We start from the raw sequence: 7,178 nt of genomic DNA on the forward strand, positions 1-7,178 counted from the left end.
CCCCCCCCAATCCCAAAAAATCTACAAAATGAGGAGTGTAGCTGCGTCTAAGTGTCTGGACCCATGTGTGAATATGTGTCTGCATGTGACCGTGCACACGCTGTGACTCAGCACCCCCGCAGCTAGAGCTCAAGGGACTGTCCAGCTAGAGCACGACGTGTGTCTGGTGTCCAGGTGATGCAGGTTAGATCAGGTCAGACAGCCCGGACCTTGAATCATTAGTGAATGATTCACTCCACTTAAAGAGTTGGTTGAAAACGCTGTCTCCGGGTAACGTCTGCATGTTTTCAGCTCAACCAGGACTCAACCAGGACTCTCTAAAAGACCCGGGGTGATAAAACAATATCGACATGTATCAGCAACAGACACTTCATCAATAGCATTAAGAAAATTGTTCAATAGAAAGTCCAATAGTTTCACGGTGGCTCTGTTGTATCCCTTGACAACGGAGCGTGCTACCAGTGACACACAAACAGCCAATCATTCAACAGCTGTGTTGTTGCAGCCAGTGAAGAAGTGGTTCACATAAAAGGACAGGTCAGCTCGCCAGCATGGCTTTCTTTCGGTTTTCTTTTGGTTTTTTAACTCTGCAGGATCAAGAGCGGGAACACACAATACACACAACTACATTCATCACTTCAGCGCAATCAGACGGAGACGGCAAAGCGAGTATAATATATATATATATATATATATATAAAAAAGCTTCCTATCATTGGCCTATCACAGTGACAGGCCTTAATATGAGAACAAAATAAAACAATGAAAGGATATGTATACTTTTTTTTTACTACAAAATTACATTTTTCCCATAACTGTATTGTTTCAGGGCGCCTCGGTGGCTCACCTGGTCGAGCGCGTACCACACAGGCTCAGTCCTCACTGCAGCAGCCACGGGTTTGAGTCCGACCCGTGACACTTTGCTGCCCCCCCCCCCAGAATTTCCTCTCTCTCTCTTTCTCACTGTCCTATCAGAATAAAAGGCAAAAATAACTTTAAATAAATAATGTGCCGTACCCACAGTTTGGGAGTCTCGGCTTCAGCCACTTAAACCCGCTGGATTACGCAACATGTCGTCAGTCTCAACAATGCTGCATCTCAAGAAACAACCCGCAGGCAGTCCATGATGGAGGCCGCATGACTAAACATCCAAATGGTACAAACACATATCCCACGCACTACAGAACCACTTTTCTCCTGGTCTTTATTGAAAATAGGTCTTTATAAATTATCTACATACATGATATCTTCCCAGGCAAGAAGTCAGTATCCTCAGCAGCTGATGATCCACGGAGAAGACGTGGACACAAAGAAAGAGTATTCTACAGCTAGTTATATAAAAATAATAACTAATATTATAATAAATAGCCTATATCAATGAGGAATGTTACTTGCTACTTGAATGTTACATAACAGAGACTCGGCTACGCTTGGCTGGGGTCGATGGAGTGTAAACTTCTCCAAAGTAAAGAGCAGGATAGAGCTGCTAACGTTAGCCTAAACTCTGGTAGCACTCTGCAAAGCACACCTCCAAACTTTCATGCCGAGTATCGCTCTTCCTAAATCCTCATGCACCGTCTTTGATTGGACGGTTGTCGTTCAGGGGCGGCGTTCAGCGAACAGCTCATTTTATGGTTGGACCTGCCGGCTTTGGCTGAATCCAGAGGAGCCAACAGAGGTGGAAATCTCCACGGGCGGCTCTGGAAAATAAATGAAACTCCAGCGCTGTACAAGTTTCCGTCATTCTACACCTAACTGCCCCATCACCACCACTCTGGTGGTTTGGCAACAAGGAGGCATACTCTCTGCGTCTGGCGGGAGATTTCACAGAAACCATTGACATTTTACAATAATGCCAACTGGAGGTGCAAACAGTAGAAGCTCTGTTGACCAAGTGATAGCGGTAACACACAGACAGCCCGACTGCTTCAGTGGAGAAAGACTAGTGATCGGATCATTTGGTGCCAGAGCGATGTGCAGAGTGAGGCGTTCAGGCATTTTGTGTCAGACGAGAGCAATGACACCCCTGCGTTAGTATAATGAAACAATCTCTCACTTCAGACTCGGTTCACATCTATCAGTAGAAAAAGAGGAGTCTGATTCGAGCACGAGCTCTTCACGCAGACAGACGAGGAGCCCTGGAGCCCCGGGAAGCCACAGAGAAGAGGAGGACGGCTGTGAACAGGTAGAGCTGATAATTACCTCCATTCATCTTCACCGGACCCCGGCTCCGTTTTATGAAGGTGCATGTGAGTGCAGGCCCGCATTTGATGAATCTCCTCTTAAATTAGCAGTCACTGGTGGATCGAGCGCCTCCATCACTCCGTATGCTCCCATTCATCATCTCATTAGGACCCTGGGCTGGGCCGTGCAGGCCTGAGGACTCCCAAAGAGAAAGGAGAAACTATGAGCTCCATCATAACTAAACATTTTGGGAATGTTATCACGGTTGTTTACAAATCTGTCAAATTGGGCACATACACAGTTTTTATAAACCACAATCTGTTCAATTCCCAGGGCTGTTTGATCATTTGTAGGAAAAAATCTTAATGTATCAGGGGCAGAAAGTGGCACAGTTGTTTACTACCGCGGGAATCCATTGCCATTACAGTCCAGGAACAAATGCCAAATCCTTATGTAAACCCAGCGTGTGTATATGTTTATAGGACTGTGTTTCTCTTCAGGTGTTTACATGAGCGTGAGATATAAAGATTTGTGATGCAAGATAATTTAGGTAAAATGTTACGGCCATTATGTGGCAGGAAGTGCAGTGGGAGTCCGGGGAGTCCCAGCTCGCCGGTTTTACTGCACTTTTCGCTGCAAAGCGAGCAGAAATAAAAGCTCTCTGGTGGTTACGCGGCTCCACTCGCCCCTCGTCTCTCCATCACCCCTCTGCCCAGGTGGATGAATCTTTCAGGAAGCCACAGCCACCCCTGCATTTTTCCACAGACTCAGTGGAGAGTGCAGCAGGGCACTGAGAGCCCCCCCCCCCTCCTCCACCCAGTTGCACTCAAAACACATCACTAACTGGATCTCCATGTGGTATATCTATTACCATAAAATACTCTGCTGCTCCCCACTGAAAGCTCACTATCCTCCTCTGCCCTCCGCTCTCCCTCGCACACACATCAGCCCCCAACACCACCCATACTCCACCACCACCCCCTCCATAAAACCGCTTACGCTGGCAGTTCTGAATTGGGTTAAGTCCAAGTTTAACATTAGTGGGGGGCGGTTGGGGTGTTTAAAAAGCAGCCTGCGGAGAGCTGCAAGAGTGATCACAGCCATGACTTAAGCTCCAGTAAAAAGAAAAAAAAAACTCTGCACACTCCTTATTGCTTTGTTGTGAGCATGATGGTCTTTCTTTTTTTTTTTTTTTTTTAAACCACAAATTGAGAAATCAGTAGGCTAATGCAATGCAGACGTGCAGATTTTATGTTTGAGGAGGAAGCTTAACTTGTCTATGGGCAATTTACATCGACGTTGCCAAGGACAACATTAGTTACCTTAGGATTATTAATTTCTGCGTGATGTTCCTGCAGAGAGCAGTCATTTATCACCCGTACTGCAGGGACTCGTCTTACCAAGGAGCCTCTTTTTTCCCTCTGACTTTGTGCAGTATAGCCACAGAGTGCTGCCACTACCAGGAAATGGAGATATTTTGGGGCTCAGCTCTCTTTTATTTGGATTTTGTCCTCATCCCTTGTTCTGGGGAAATGCTGACAAATCTCATTCTTGGTGCCAGATTCTGAGTAAAACCCTGTCATTGTTTAAGGCCAACAAAAGAGTGGTTCATTTAGAGTCAATTTATTATGATTTCTTCTTTGTGTCAACAAATAGTAACACTGGCTTGGCAAATTGCTTCACAGCAAATACAAAACCAAACCTTGGCTCTCTTGTATGTATGTGTGTGTGTGTGTGTGTGTGTGTGTGTGTGTGTGTGAGAGAGAGAGAGAGAGAGAGAATTTTATTATTACAAAGAAAATCTTGATATATGTTAACATGACAACTAAGAAATGTGCCCATGACTTTTTTGTGCAGTTCATTAGGTTCAGAAAAGTATTTTTCCACATGGCATCCTACTGAAGTATCCAAACCACAGCTGCATGGGGGCACCACTTGTAAAATCATGGGCTGTGATAACAGGATTAAATGGGTGCAGTGAAGCAAAGGTCACAGACATGAGACCAAAGCTCCTGCAAATTTAAACATGAATTTTGCATGTGTTTATATGAACGTGGAGACTGTTAAAATTTTATTAGATGGCCCACATGGACACGGCCACTGGTGATGATTTTATTTAAGGCGTCCTCCTCAGATTATGATTATTAAAGCACGCACAATTACAAAAATTGATTTTTCTGAAAATGGTGAGAAAAAAACACTAGTCAGAGGTGAAGGTGATTTCAAATGTCTTGTTTTGTTCAAAATGCAAAAACATTTTTCAGTGAGTTGAACCAGCAAATATTTTTGGCATGTTTGCTTTAAAAACAATTCAAACAATGAATTGATTTTTGAGATTAATTTTCTGTCAAACAGCTCATCGATTAATTGATTTATCACGTCAGCTGTAGATGAGACAGTAAAGTCCTGTTTCCACTGGAGTCCTTAATGAGAGGACAGATGCAGGAGCCCAAGTGATAACATCGAAAACATTTAATAATAATAAAATACATACAAATTATAATAAAGGATGAGAAGCTTAAAGACCAGCTCCACATGTTTTAAGACAAAGATAAAATAATCTAATAATCATTATGGCTAATTTGCTTATTCCACAAAATAGTCAAATTATTCAAAATTTAATAAAAAAAAGGTAAAAACCACTTCTTCTTCCTCCTTGAAAAATCCAGAATCTATGAATATTATTGTTGCTGCTTATATGTTTTACTTTTGTATTGTTTCAAAGGTTTAGCTGCTGGACACTAGATGTCTCCTCGTTCACTGTAAAGTCAATTGTTTGTGTGTGTGTGTGTGTGTGTGTGTGTGTGTGTGTGTGTGTGTGTGTGTGTGTGTGTACGGAAGTTTTCACATTACACTTATATAGGTTTCTTATATGACCACGATTGGCACCTGAAAACTGAGATTTAAAAGTGAGCACAGAACAGCTTTCCTCCAACAGCAGACGAATGTGAAAACAGCCTTTCAGTGTGAAACTCTGCACACGATCTCTGCACGCTGAAGCACAAACATCCAACTGAACTAACAATAAGCAGAACACATTTCTCACTGGAGGGAAAAAGTTAAAATTGTATTGGTTGCCTATTATTTTTATGTGCAAAGGTAACTTTTTCCCAGTTCCTGGCACCACAGAACCAAAAGGAACAAGCACCAGTGTTGGACTTAAACCTCAGCAAGCCCAAGTTGTCAACACCAGCTCTGGTGTGCATGAGTTCCTCCATCCCTACGAAGGTGGTCTTTGAGATCCTCGGGGGGCTGCACTGACCGCACTGAGTTAAGGCTCTGTCGGCATTGCTTGAATGTGCCCTTGGGTTCAAATTCACCACAACCCCGACTGCTTCATGTGAGAGATCTGTAGTTCATCTTTAAGTGTTTCACCAAGAACAGACGTGGCCTTGCACTTCTGACCGACACAGGAAGGTCAAAGTGTTGTGCTGGGCTGAGCCTTTACTGTTCATCCTCATGAATGTGCTTCTGTCAGCTGCAGCTACTCCTCACATTCAACACAAGTCCACTGTTCTATATAAATGAAATGCATTTCTTAACAGCGATGCCATTTCCAGGAGGAACAGAGTCATAATTCAGGTGAGCACGTTCTATATAACTTCCTTAAACATGTATTAACACACCAGCCCTCCCTCCTACTCACAAACTCACTCAGAAATAGACCTGTCATCTTGCCACCATCCCCTTATCGTCTAACTGCTAACAAGCCTGTTTGCCTGTGACTGACGTTGATGTGATCCCTAAAGCCCCGGGCTTGGCACCAGATCGCTCCTAAGCCAAATTAAGCCTCTGTCATGCCCACCCCCACCTCCAGCCTAGTGCTACCCCTGCCATGGGAACCCTAAATCTTTAATGACGACGGAGAGCTCTGCACGCTCCCACGACACAAAAGCGATGACATCTGTCTCTGTAAGTGCTGCACTCCAGAGCAACCCCATTTGTTCTATCTCCGCTTCTTGAAAAGAAATCAAATATAAAAGTTGAGGGAGGGTGGAGGCTGCTAAAAGAGGAAGGAGGAGGTGGAGCTCAGGAGGTTAAAACAAAGATCCTTTCTTTCAAAAGGTTTATTCCCCTGCCCACTGGTCCCTAAATGTTCAAAGAAGGTGTTAAAAGAGTCTCAGCTCGCCGTCTTGCTCTGGTTCCCTGGCTACGGCCCACCTGCTCACAACTACTTCCAAGTGGACGGGGATGGTGAGTGAAAAACATGCCTCCAACCACTGAATCTAACTCCTGGAAGCCAAAGCCACTGACAGCACCTCTCAAAAGGTGATTCATTTACCAGGCTGAAAAACCTTCTGACCTTTGACCACCGCAAAAACCCCATACAACAAACCGAAGAAAAAGTATTTCTGATGGAGTAACATATAATAAAAATGTCTGAAACTAGAAACTGCTACAGCACACCACAAGGAGGAAGACAATTCATTCAGTTAAAGTAAAACAGTAGTAAGCTGAAGCCCTCCTCTGACCACCTTAAAACCAGATTAAAAACTTTAATGTTCTCTCCTTTGACTCACCACTACCCACCATGCACTTGCACCATGCAGTCTCCTTCCTCTGTGCATCTCATGCCCTCATCTACAGCTGCAACCACTAACTGTAGGCCACATATATTATTGATTAATCCAATATATTATTATATTATAATATATTATATATTATTATAATAGTGACAATGATGGATGGTACAATTCCCCAGACACCAAATGCATTGTCTTTGAATAGCTTGTTTCTTTGAACCAACAGCATGAAAACATTACATTTTCAATTAAAACACAGAAAAGTAGCAAATACTCACATGGGAGACGCTGGAAATGGAGGATGTTTGTTACTTTTGCTTAAAAAAAATCTAAAAAAATTTAAACAATATGTCAGTAATTAACATTTTTGTCAAATCATTTTCTGTCGATCAACTAATCGATCACAAACATTCGCGGGTTCAGCACAACTTCCCACTTCTATTTCTTCTTCGTTTAAGTTTATAGGCGGTT

The sequence above is a fragment of the Seriola lalandi genome, unplaced genomic scaffold (genome assembly GCF_002814215.2).
Source record: "Seriola lalandi dorsalis isolate HSWRI2012SDOR001 ecotype SW California unplaced genomic scaffold, Sedor1 jcf7180002054563, whole genome shotgun sequence".
Classification (NCBI taxonomy): Eukaryota; Metazoa; Chordata; class Actinopteri; order Carangiformes; family Carangidae; genus Seriola; species Seriola lalandi.